Raw genomic sequence first — 13,619 nt, forward strand, 5'->3', positions numbered from 1 at the left:
GTCTGTCAGTGTTTCCATTGTTTCCCCATCTATTTGCTGTGAAGTGATGGGACTGGATGCTGTGATCTTCATTTTTTGAATATTGAGTTTTAAGCCAGCTTCTTCACTTTCACCTTCATCAAGAGGCTCTTTAGTTCCTCTTCACTTTCTGTCATAGGATGGTGTCATCTGCATATCTGAGGTTATTGATATTTCTCCCTGCAGTCTTGATTCCAGCCCAGCATTATGCATGGTGTACTCTGCATATAAGTTAAATAAGCATGGTGACAATATATAGCCTTGACGTACTCCTTTCCAAATTTGGAACCAGTCCATTGTTCCATGTCCAGTTCTAACTGTTGCTTCTTGACCTAGATACAGATTTCTCAGGAGGTAAGGTGATCTGGTATTCCCCTCTCGAAGAAATTCCCACAGTCTGTTAGGATCCACACAGTCAAAGGCTTTGAAGCAGAAGTGGATGTTCTTCTGAAATTCTCTTGCTTTTTCTATGATTCAACAGATGTTGGCAGTTTATCTCTGGTTCCTCTGCCTTTTCTAAATCCAGCTTGAACATCTGGAGATTTTCGGTTCACGTACTGTTGAAGACTGGCTTGGAGAATTTTAAGCATACTTTGCTAGCATGTGAAATGAGTGCAATTGTGCGGTAATTTGAGGACTCTTTGGCATTGCCTTTCTTTGGGATTGGAATGAAAACTGACCTTTTCCAGTCCTGTGGCCACTGCTGAGTTGTCCAAATTTGCTGGCATATTGAGTGCAGCACTTTAACAGCATCATATTCTAGGATTTGAAATAGCTCAGCTGGAATTCCATCACCTCCACTAGCTTTGTTCATAGTGATGTTTCCAAAGGCCCACTCGACTTCACACACCAAGATGTCTGGCTCTAGGGGAATGATCACACCACCATGGTTCTCTGAGTCACTAAGATTTTTTTTGTATGGTTCTTCTGTGTATTCTTGCCACCTCTTCTTAATATCTTCTGCTTCTGTTAGGTCCATACTGTTTCTGTCCTTTATTTTGCCCATCTTTGCATGAAATGTCCCCTTGGTATCTCTAACTTTTTGGAAAAGATCTCTAGTCTTTCCCATTCTATTGCTTTTCTCTTTGTTGGAATTGTTCACTTGGGAAGGCTTTCTTATCTTTCCTTGCTATTCTTTGGAACTCTGCATTCAGATGGCTATGTCTTCCTTTTCTCTTTGCCAATGGCTCAGATGGTAAAGAATTTGCCTGCAGTGTGGGAGACCTGGGTTCCATCCCTGGGTCAGGAAGGGAATGGCAACCAACTCCAGTATTCTTGCCAGGAAAATTCCATGAACAGAGAAGCCTGGCAGGCTACAGTCTATGGGGTTGCAAAGAGTTGGACATGACTGAGCGATTAACAATTTAAGTTTAATAAATTCTCTTCTTTTCTCAGCTATTTGTAAGACCTCCTCAGACAACCATTTTGCCATTCTTTTTCTTGGGGATGGTTCTGATCACCGCCTCTTGTACAATGTTACAATCTTTCATCCATAGTTCTTCAGTCACTCTATCAGATCTAATCCCTTGAATCTATTTGTCACTTCCATTGTATAATTGTAAGAATGGACCTAGAGGATATCATACTAAGTGAGACAAGTCAGACAGAGAAAGATAAATATTATACAATATCACTTATATGTGGAATATTAAAAAAAAACAAATGAATCTATATATAAGACAGAAATAGACTCACGGACATAGAAAACAAACTTATGGTTACCAAAAGGGAAGAGGAATAAATTAGGAGTATGGGATTAACACAAACTACTGTACCTAAAATAGATAAGCAATAAGAATTTACTTGTTGTATAGGACAAGGAACTGTATCCAGTATCTTTTATTAATCTATAATGACAGATAATCTGAATAATATACATATAACTGAATCACTTTGCTATATACCTGAAAGTGACACAATATTATAAATCAACTATACATCCAAAAAAAAAAAAAAAAGTCGGCAACCAAGACACTGATGGTCTAGAAAAGGAGTAAGGACAGATATAAGAACATATCCAAATATAACCCAGTGCATGAAATAACCTAACAATTTCCTAAACCAAGGGCACGTGAAGCATGTGCTTGGCCAGAACAGAGTGAGCGTGGCCAGAGAAGACGTCCTTGAAGTCGTGTCTGATATTCAGATTCAGGGCAGAAGTGATTAGGGTGGCCATACATAAATTTTGCTTCTCTTGGACAGACCCAGGGCAAGCTTTAGTAGCGCCTCTCTTTACTTTCAGTAGAGTCCTGGTTGGGGTAATATGTCATGTGGTCACCCTAGTTATTGAAAAGGAAGGAGGAAGATGTTCTAAGTTGACGGTAATTGCTCTGTTGGGTGCCTCTAGTGCTTAAGGTTTCCTGATGCTGAGGCAGGCCCAAGCCTTATGGAGAAGTGATTAATCTGAATATAGCTCTGCTTCCTGATTACTTATAGGATAGTCAAAAGTAGTTATTCCCAAGCTGCCCTAGCATGTGGCTAGAATTCAAATTTCACTCTGACCTAGGAGCTCCTTTTCTACTTCAACCCTCCCACACCTATCCCACAAGTTGAATACATGACCATTAAATTTTCCAGTGAGCAGAAGAGTATCTATAGTAAGAGTAGGTCATTTGCCTGCTGAGCCAACCTCCTAATTGTAAATCTGGAAACAGTTCTCCCTAGAGAAGTTCTTGACTTTTAATAGACAAGCCTATGGATGGCTAGTGCAGAATATGTTCAAATGGTAGAAAATGATAGCTTGAAGTAAGTAGAGACTTGGCCTGGAGGGGCCCTGTTTCTTTCCTGGTGTCCTCCCCCTGTTCCATTGGCTTTGTCAAGGCTACCTTATTGGCACCTCCTTCCTGAGCAGAGCACTGAGTTGACCATTTCTGATTCAGTCTGGGAGCCTAAGCTCAGGTTCAACTTGTAAGAAAAGTGGGTTTGTGGGGGAGGCCTCTCCCCTGTGCCCACAGGATGATTGGTCTGACCCCGAGCAACCAGAGATGCCTACCTGGGCATTGCAGCACTTGGGAAGCGGACACGGGACGTCCTTCAGGCAGCATCTCCTTGGAGTCTCAGCTCAGAGGGGCTTCCAGTCAGCAGGGAAACCAGACATGCAGCTAACTCTGTGTGTGAACAGGCGGACCAGTGCTTCTGGGATTACAGAAATGAAGAGATGGCCAGATCTTTTGTAGACGTTTTATCCTGTTGTTTGGTTGTGGGTTGGAGGTGGCAAAGTGGGAATAATCTCTTTGGCTTTCCCTGGGCGTAAGACATTATCTTCTGTCACTCTGGATACTGTTTTATTTCTCTAGCTAAGAGATGTGAGAAGGGGTACGGGGAGGCATTGTCTCAACTAAGGTTCCTTGCCAGGAACCTGCCAAAATCAACTGAGAGAGTGTAAGTACACATGTGTGCCAAATCACAGCTTTCCAGAAGCTCACTTGGGCCTAGAAACCAAGAATGACAAAGCCATCAAAGAGACGGAATGCAGCCCTGGCTAACAGGTGTGAGAGGGAGCAGGATTCTTCAATATCATGTCCTGAATTTCCTGCATCAGACACTGGACTCTTGGAAAACCCAGGGGACTGCATTCTGTTAAGAAAAATCCTGAAATGGGTAATCTAAAAAACCAGAGTGAGAGTAAAATTGATACTTAACTTCAAGCATGAATGATACATTATTTCATTTGAGTACTTAGAAGTACATTACTCATTTAATGGTATATCTGGGAGGGACAAGCACATTTAGTAGTCCCTTTTTCGTCCTAATCCACCACACCTGGAGAGGGCTAGCTGGTTAGCTGTGATGCCCACTGGATGGAAGCTTACGTAAATTACTCAGGAGAAAATGTTCTAACAACTAGGATGGGCATTTCAAAGCTTTGCAGCGATGGTAAACAACATACTTCTCCTTAGAGTCCTGTTCCCATCTTATTACTGCGGGGGAGAGAGAACACTTAACACCCAATAAACACTAAGCCCACATCCCCCTCTAAGCTGAATAACAAATGCTGATTTGTGTTGGCTGAGCGTCCTTGGCAGGGTTCAGAACCGTGGGGCTCAGGAGTGGAAAAACACGAAGGATTTAACAACTGTGAACAGCCCAGGGCCCCACTAGCCACTTTATTCCCAGCCCCACTTTCCTGGCCCCTGGTTACAGTGTTCGCCTGTGTTGACCTGGCCTCTCCAGGAGGATTCCAAGTCCCCTGTCTTCGAGATGTGTATTCCCTGTCTAGGTGTGAGCCCAGCTGACACTTGGAGTGGCCCTTTATCTTCTGCTGGCCCCCTGTTCCCGAGTCAGGACTGGGAGGGGGTGGGGCTCTTTCCTCCCCACCTGGGCCAGATGAGCTGACACCTGTGAGCAGAGTCCTCTGTCCAGAGGCTCACTCACACATGGCCGTGTTCCTGCTGATGCACCGTACTCTCTGAGCCCATCCGTTTTCTCCCTGCCCTTTCCTCTTGGTTCCCAGTGGTCACCATTTTTCTCAACAGTGCCCCTCCAGAGCGGGTTTGGAGGCGGGAGAGGAGACGACACATGTTAGCCTTGTCAGTATTTCAGTGAATGATGCCTGAGGAGGAAGTGAGATAGGCATGATTGGTGGAAAAATTCATCAAGGGAGAAAATGCGTCACTCTCTATTGTTATCCACGGTTGCAGTATGGTAAGAAGTGGATGTTCTCAGCAACATCCCTATCCCCTGCTGAGACACGGAAGCAGAGGTGTCTGCTTTGGGAGGGAGGCAGGCTGTGGCGCAGAAGGGCCTCAAGCTGCAGCCCAGCATGAGGGTCACCGCAGAACAGCCGAGGCTCTATGTGGGTGCCAGGCTAGCCTTGCCACAGACAGCACGCCTGGCGCTTGAGTGGCCTTCTCAAGGGGTACGAAAGGGAAGGTGAGAGGGGATGGTCTGCCAGCCCCTGGCAAGTGTCCTGGGTCCCAGAGCCTGTCTAGAGGAGGCGGGAGGGGCTCCCCAGTCAGCAGCTCCGTGGGGTGTGGGATAGGCTGGGACCATCAGGTAGGGGCTGTGTGAACTTGAAGTCGCTCAGCTTTAACGAGCCACAGTTGGAGGAGACACTCCAGAGCCTGCAGAGCCACACGCTCAAGGGAGCAGCGCCAGTGTGGGTGTGGGCAGAGTAGCAGGGCTGGGCTGGGGAGGAAGCCCGAGGTGGCTGGAGGTGAGCCACCTTCACCTATTAGTTCTCTCAAGGGCTCTTCCCCAGCAGCCTGAGGGGTCCTGATGTCCAGGACCCTCCTCAGGGACAAAGTGAGGAGTGCTGACCCTCCAAAGGTGCCCCCCGAGTCTCAGCTTTCTCTAGCTCCTGTTTCTCACTCCCTGATGCTGTGATTCCTTCCTCTGAAGGCATGAATCCTCATGGGGTCTGGGATGGAGCTGGGTAAACACACAGTGATGGGTGTGCAGACGTACTGTGCGTTCTGACCTCTCAGCCGGGGCCCCTTCTTCTCTGCAGGGAGCACAGTGTTGATAAACCTGGCTTGATTGGCTCTGTATGGATACCACTGGTAATGTAAATATTCTAAGCAGTCACAGAGGAGTCACGTCTTTTCAACATGTTATCACTAGCTGTGGAGTAGACTTTTGAGACAAACATCAGGGGCCTAAGGAGTCAGGATCTGGAAGAAGGTTCTTATAGATGGAATGAACCGCAGGAATGAATGAACTTCTGGAATTTCCTTGCTGAGGGGGTGTGTGCGTGCTTGTGGCTGTGGCTTCTGGCTACTGTGTATACATTATGCGTCCTGGCATACAGGGCTTAGCTAATGACTAGCAGCCTGGTTGATCAATTCAGAACCGGAAGCAACTGGTAATTGTCAAGTTCCCTGAGCATGCCTCATCCAGCCCCCTGGCGAGAGGTTAAGGGTAGCTTGTCTGAGCTGCTGTCTGCAGACCAAAGGGAGTGAAGCCCCCGAGGTGCTCAGGCTCACAAAGGCTGACAGGATGTGTGTATCAGGTTATAACTGGTACATCCAGGAGAAATATTAGAGGTCTTCTAACCCCAGAAAGGTTAGGCTATGCCCCCTGGGCCCACAGTCAGCAGATCCTGCCCCTGAAATTCAGTGGCTCCGGTCTTAAGTTAGATTCTTCTGTGTGAGCCTCCAGTTTTCTTATTGATAGTCGAGGGTAAGCTAAGGCCCCCTTGTGTTCTGATGCCGTGTGTAATCTAGGACAAGACACCAGCACCCTGGACTGTGGCCATTCCCAGCTCCTCCCCATGGCATCACTAACAGTGTGAGACTGTCCCTGGCTCTGAACCCTGGAGTCAGAGGCCTGGGTTTAAATTCAACTGATAAGAAGTAGCTGTCATTGGTAGCTTTGTGATTTTGGATAGATTGCTCAACTTCTGAGTCTCCTTTTCATCTTTAAAGTGATATTCATACCTCTTATAGAGTTGCTTTGAAAATGAAAGTTAACTTACGCAAAACTCTCAGTACAGTGCCTAGCTCCTCGTAAGCATTCAGTAAATGGATTATTTCAATTGTAGACATTGTGGTTCGTGAGCACTTCATTTGGCTGAATCTGAGGTTTCCTTACTGTGATACTGGGGTTGGGTGGAACCAGTGCTTCTCTGACCCTGCTGTCCTCAAAGGAAGAGAAATAGTATTCTAAGGGTAGGGGCTGGGAATGTAGCCTGAAGCAGCTTGCAGAAAGCAATCACATTTCTTTGAAGTCTTAGGATGACTTGTAAAATCAACTTATAGTTGTCATTTGGTACACCGATGTGAATGCATTGGTTCTCATATAAAAATGCTTCTGCCAAATCTTTGAGTATAATTTATGCACAAGGATAAGTTGCTCCACTCTGAGGAAGGAGGTGTGAGAGTATGATTTTTAAGGTCCTTTCCAGCGCTAACATTCCGGGTTCCCAGGGTGAGTGAGTGTCCTCCACAAAGGACCTAAAATTGGTACCCAAGAATCCTGAAGGGACCTTGGGGAGGTAGGCTCCCCTGTGCCCCTGCCCCTCTTGAGACTGCACGGTGCCAGGGGGGTGCCACTGGTAGAGGAGGGAAGATGACACAGCCCTTCAGAGTAAAGACTGAAGAAGCCTGAAGGAGGAGCAGGGCTGTGTCTGAGCCTGACTTTCCGTCCTTGGGCTGATAAGTGGCTGAGTTGGGTTGGCAGCTCTCCACCACCCCAGGTAAACTCCAGGAAACAATAAACCATTGTTTCTCATCCAGAGCTGGGAGCTGTCCTGGAGACAGGACCTCCTGTCACAGGAGGGTAGGTGAGGGCAAGGGGTGAACTCCATGTGGAAACACAGGGGTTGTCACACTGCCAAGATATCCTCTGGGCAGTTCTGATGCAACAGCCAAGGCCAATGTCTGGGGCTGTGCCTAGCCAGTGGGAGGAGAACTGAGGGGAGTCTGGAGAAGAGCTGCATGCTCTGGGGAAGAACACAGAGATGTCTGGCCTGTGAATGGGAAGAGAGAGCATCTCTGTGCATGGGGCGAGGTGTATCTACTGATGGTGGCATGGGTCTTGCATAAATTAGCTGAAGATTACCCAGTACGCTTGGTCTCTCCCTCAGGCATGAGGGGTTGAGAAGAAGCCATCCTTTTGTTTGGGATAAATAATAAGGGGCTTTCCCTGGGCAAGGGCCTGATTACATTAGTCAAATTTGTACCCATCAGATATCATTCCAATTAAATCTAAAGGAATATCAACACAGGTGCTATACTGAAAATTTCCTGTTGGGCATGGTGTTTATTGTGATAAGATCAAAAATATCTTGCTAAATTCTCCCGGAAGATATTATTGAATTGAGCCAGGATTTGGAGTGAGGAGGACTGGACTCTAGTTCTGCCTTATTAGCTATGTGACTTTAGGCAAGTCGCTTGGTCTTTGAGCCTCAGATTTTCCATCAATAAAATGGGATCGTCATGTATCTCAGATTGTTGTGAAATTCAAATGAGATCTTGATTGGGAAAGCATCTCGTAAGTTGTCAGTATGTGGAAGTGTATTGTAAATCGAAAGTCTTTAGGTAGCATTATCTAAGAGCATTACTACTTCCTAGGCCCTCTGCAGTCTACTCTCAGTCAGTTTAATGACTATATCCTTCAGAACCGCTCTTGACCCATCCGCTTGCCAGGTCAGTTTCCTTGCTCTGAGACATGCTCCACCATCTCCCCTGCCCAGCTCAGCTCTCCACCACAGGACTCACTTGTTTAGATGGTCGTGGTTCATTCTCTCTGCTTTGCAAACCTCAGAGATCTCTGGCCTCCTGTCTTTGAGGATACATAGGTCTATTTGTATCCTGGGCCTGTTTCCTCATCTGTAAAGTGAGAGGATTGGCCTAGATGATCCCCTACCAACCCTCACCTTTTGTGATCCACCTTTTGCATTCCACTGTGATAAAAGGAAGCAGGAATTGAAATACATCTTGTCTAGCCAATGACAAGTAACTGATAAAAAGACATCAGTGTAAGAGCGTGAATTAGTAAATTTCTCTCTGTGATAGTTAAGGCGATGTTTGCAGCAATATTTCAATGAGCTTGAATGTTTAAGTGATAAGTGATACCTCTCATTGGTCCTCAGAGGTGACTGTTACCAGAAAGCTACCATTTGCTGAGTGCCCACGGTGTGCCAGGCATGGTTAGAAACTGCATTACAGTTACATTGTGATGGGTATTTTAAGTATCTACTTTGTGTTAGATACTTGACCTTCCCTCTAATCTCCACAGAGCCCCACAAAACAGATATACAGATGGGAAAATGGAAGTTTAGAGAGATTAAGTAAATCACATGGTGATCCAACTATTAAGTGGCAGAAGCAGGTCCAGGTGCAGTATGTCTGGCTACACAGCCTGTGATGAGATGGCTCACTCAAGTCCACTGGCTGGCATCACCAACTAGCTCACTCTTAGATTGTCTTTTTCTTGTTCCTAGTGTCCCAGGACTAGTGATTATCCCAGCAGTGTTCTTGATACGGTTCAGGGCTTGACCTTAGAGTGGGAACTGATCATTGGAAAACCCCACCTAGATATAGCACCCTCCCTTCTCTAGCATGTTGGAGACACCCAGTCTTGGCTCCTTCCTCCTTCCCTTTCTCTGTGCACCTGTCCCTTGACTCAGTGCTAACCAAGAGTGGGAGGGAAACTAGAAATCCATAACACTGTTGGCTGGGTGGACCAGTGGTTGCAGCCAGAGGAGGCAGGTTTTGTCTGTGGGAGTAATTAGAAAACAAGTAGAAAACAATTAGAAAGCAATTGCAAATTCGAATATCAAATCCAGAGCCTATAGAAGTTGGTGAAGCAAGTCAGCTTGTCTCATTTTCTTGTGCTGTGTCAGGGTTTGCAACAGAAGAATCCCCATGCCGCTTAGTAAGGAAAGCTTGGGAGAACTGGGGATGTGCTCAAGCTAGTGGGGTGCTGCCAACTGCTCAGGCCTCAGGAGGTTCTGTAGAAGCTGCAGACACTTGTGGCCAGAGACAGTTTTCAGACTCAGCCCTGGTTCTTATCAGCGACCACATCTCTGCAGCCCCTCCTGTCAACAGTGCTTCCCACTCCCCCTCTCCTTGGAAGACACTGTTTCATTAATTTTTCTGCTAATATATGCTGCTCTGCTAAGGGAAGGCAGCTTAAGTACTTATTCTACTCCTGACACCTAGTAAGGGCTCATCAAATAGATTCCTTTTTTCCCCCTGGGATTTCCCTTTAGCTCTTTCATCCCCAGTGACTCTTTGGACAGACATCATAGAATCAGAAGCTGGACCTGGGAGGGGCCAGAGGCTGAAAAGCTAAGTGCATACATATTCATTCCTAATACGGGCCAAGTCTTCAGAATCTTCATGGCCTGTGCCCATGTCCCACAGGTGTGCCCTGAGGACCAGGTGAAGGTGAAAGTCACTCAGTCGTATCTGACTGTTGCCATCCCGAGGACTATACAGTACATGGAATTCTCCAGGCCAGAAAACTGGAGTGGGTTACTGTTCCCTTCTCCAGGGGATCTTCCCATCCCAGGGATCAAAACCCAGGTCTCCTGCATTGCAGGTGGACTCTTTACCAGCTGAGCCATCAGGGAAGCTCCTGCCTAATTCAACGGCCAGCCTGTGAAGCCCTGTGGGCCTGGAACAGAAGCCTCCCCATTCTCCTCTCCTGGTGTCTTGAAACATCTCTTTCTGCTCTGGGCTTGGCTCCCCCTGCTGGAACCTTTCCTACCTGCCCAGGTATCCTAGAAGAGCCTGCAACAGTCCTAGAGACGCAGGTGCACTAGGACAGGAAGGTTCAGAGAGGCCCTTCAGGTCAGAGCGAGAGAGATGAACCAGAGATGGGGAGTGAGTTTCTTAAGGTCACACAGCTGATTAGGGAGCATCCACAGTGAGCACCAGAACCTCTGATTCTCCTGAGCTATTTAACTGTCAGATGCTGCCTGCCGATTTCTCCTGAACTGGCCTCCTTCTTGGCCAACGCTGCTTCTATCCTCTGAGTTCTGTCATAAATCTTAAAACAACAGCAACACTGCCGTTAACAATAGCTGCCTCTGTGGACTGAACACTTACTGTGCGCCAGAGACTGGGCCAGGCTGTCCTACATGCATGGCTGACCCTCATCCTGCAGCTATGAGACTAGTAGCAGTAGCTCCGTTTTACAGATGAGTAATCGAAGACTCGGAGGTTGTCCCTTTCCTCAGGCCACACAGTTTCACAGTGGAGAATGCATGTCTGACTATATACCAGTCTGCTGCCCGCTAAGGGGCATCCTGTGGGTGGGAGCCACGAGCACTGTGCCTCCTCCCCAGGTGGATTTCCTGCATTCCTATGGACTCAGGTAAGGCTGCCTGAGTCCTCACAGAGCTCATCTCACAGGCACGAGAGTGGGGCTTAGCAGGATGGAGCGGGGAGGCTAGGTCTTTGAGAAGGGGATGGTTGAATAAACTCTCCTGTGACCCCAAACTGACTTCTGCAGGGATGATACTGGTAATGAGCTGAGTGAACTTTAGGATGTTGCTCGACTGTGATAGGAATGCACATATTGCTAATTTAATTATAGTCAGGGGCTCTGGCTCAGGCTTTGATTTCTTTTTGCATGTGACTTTTACTGCAGAAAGCTTCTCTCAGCTGGTCTCATTAAATCTCAAATTAAGCAAGAATCCCAACAGGAAGAGAGCAGCTCCAGGAGACCAGACCTCACTCGTTCACACTGTACGTTCGGTTGGCTGTGTTTATTTGGTTTGATCCCCTTTTGAGGAAATTAAAAAATAACATTCTGCCAAAGGCATGGGCACTCAGGGTAGAGCTGCTGAGCGGGTGCCCTCCTCGCACCCTTGGTCTGTTCCTCTGCTCGTGTGGCTGGGCTGGTGGGAGCAGCTCCTCTGCCTGCAGAAGCCAGCCCTCCTCTATTGTGTCTTTCAAGAGGAAAGGCCCAGGACATTCTTGGGGAGGGAGGGGCTGTCGGTGGGTTCAGAGAAGAACTCAATTGTGGTGGGGTCGGGGGAGGAGTGGGCTGGCTTTGCCTGATTTCCCTTAGGAACCCAGGAACCCATCAGAGTCTTTCAAGGATGCCAGCAGGAAGCCCAGAGAGTGTACCCAGGGCCCAGTGTAATCGTGCTCACTTCACACCCAGCAAGCCTGAGAAGCTAAGCGGAGAAAGGATGTACGACTTCCATGTCAGGACTAAAGCCAGGACTGGCACCCGTGTGTCTGGAACCAAATGCCAGTAGGCCCCAGGGAATAGATTTTTTTTAATTGTTGTGGCCTGCTCACCCACTCCTTTCCCTACATCCTTTCTCTCACATTCACATGTTTGCTCCACAACAAAATTAAGTAGTGCCTCAGTTTGGAAGTGATGGTTTGTTTTTAAGTGCTGCTTTTTTTTAGCCCAACTTTCAATTTATTCGTGTATTTCACAAGCACTTATTGAGAGCTTACTGTGGGCTCATCTGTCTTCTAGGCGTTAAGGATACAACAGTGATTGAAACACACAGAACCCCTGACCCATTGCAGGAGCTTGTGTTCCAGTGGGAGAGACAGATGTTCATCAAATAACCACATGCCTACATAGGGGCCAACTATGATGTGTGTCATAGGTACACCTTCCACGATTTTGTCCAAATTACCATCCTTGGTTCTGTCCAGTTCAAAATAACTTTCCAGCCCTGTTGCCTTCTAAGAGACCTTTGTCTAGGAGACCTAGATTTCGATTCACCTCTGTTCCTCAGTGGTGAATAGCAAGTTTTTTTTTTTTTAATTCAATTTCTTCCTTTATTATCCATAAAATACTTGAATAACTGGCATGTGCAAGGTGCAAGGTCTTTCAGAGTCTGGGGTGCTTATTCAGTCTTGACCAAGAATTCAGTTAACTTGAAGGTGTTACCTTCATCTGTGTCTGTCTTCAAATCTCTCTGGTCCACATGTGTTTAGCCTTTCTCCTTGGGAAAAAAAAGGTGGAATAAAATTACGTATTTGATTCATTCTTTTCCATCTGCCCCTCAAAGCCACACACCAATACTCCTATAAAACCTCTTTTCCCTTTTCACTTGTGTGCTTTTCAGAGGACAGAAGAGGAGATGGTGATGGAGGGGTTGGTACAGGGGAGAGGCTACAGCAACAGTTCTCAAAGTGGGCCCTGCAGACTTTGGGGGACCATGAGGTTCTTTCATGGACCCAGGAGGCCCAAATGTTTTTTTATAATAAAATGTCATTTGCTTTTTTCACTCTCCTTATGTCTCAAGTGACATTTTCCAGTGGTTGCAAATAGTGTGATGTTATAACTAGCTGGATACAGAAGCAGACATGAAAATCTGTCTTCTATTAAAGAAATAGAAATTAAATACAAATGAAAGGAATTTGTAAAAATGAACAACTCTTCTTACTAAACTTTTTCTTGGTTTTATTTTAAAAAATATATTTTTCTTTAAAAATTATTATCTATGTTAATATAATGAGATCATTATTAATGTTTTTGAATGAATTAGTCTTTCTTTAGTTTTAATTAGTAATACAGTTACTATTGATAGCAGCAATTCACACACATAAGCTCTTTGGGATCTTCAATAATTTTAGGAGCATGAAGGGCCCTGAGACCAAAACGTTTGAGAACTTCTGAGCTAGAGGCTAAGGAGTCAGCTAGGTGTTAGGAGAAGACCAGTTACTCAGGAATCAGACATGAGCCAGTAGAACAGCTTGTGTGCATGCTAAGCTGTTTCAGTCATGTCCAACTCTGTGTGATCCCAATGACTGCAGTAAGCCAGGTTCCTCTAATTCCAAATCCTCATTTCTGATTTGGACATCTGCAGTCTGTCCCAAGGTGTGAGTTGTATAGGATGAGAGATTCCTTTGGAACTATGGAAATACATTCTCTCCTCCAGAGGAAAGGGACTGGTCTGGACATCACCTTGCTACCATGCTTTAGAAGTATGCACCAGGGACCAATTCTGAAGCTCTCCAGGGGTCAGGACCAGCACTGCTAGATCTTCTCAACATGAACACAATCTGTGGAGTGTGGTTCAAATCTCAGCCCAGATTCCTTAAGATGGTTGCAACACAGGAGTCCCCCGTCCATCTGCTCTCTGGGCTTGCTCCCACTCCAGGGATCATAAACCAGGCTTCTTCAATTCAAGGAGGAGGGAGCTGGGTCTCAGGAGGCAAGGGTCCCACCAGCCTTGG

This window comes from Oryx dammah, unplaced genomic scaffold (assembly GCF_014754425.2).
Source record: "Oryx dammah isolate SB20612 unplaced genomic scaffold, SCBI_Odam_1.1 HiC_scaffold_2, whole genome shotgun sequence".
In the NCBI taxonomy this organism is placed as follows: domain Eukaryota; kingdom Metazoa; phylum Chordata; class Mammalia; order Artiodactyla; family Bovidae; genus Oryx; species Oryx dammah.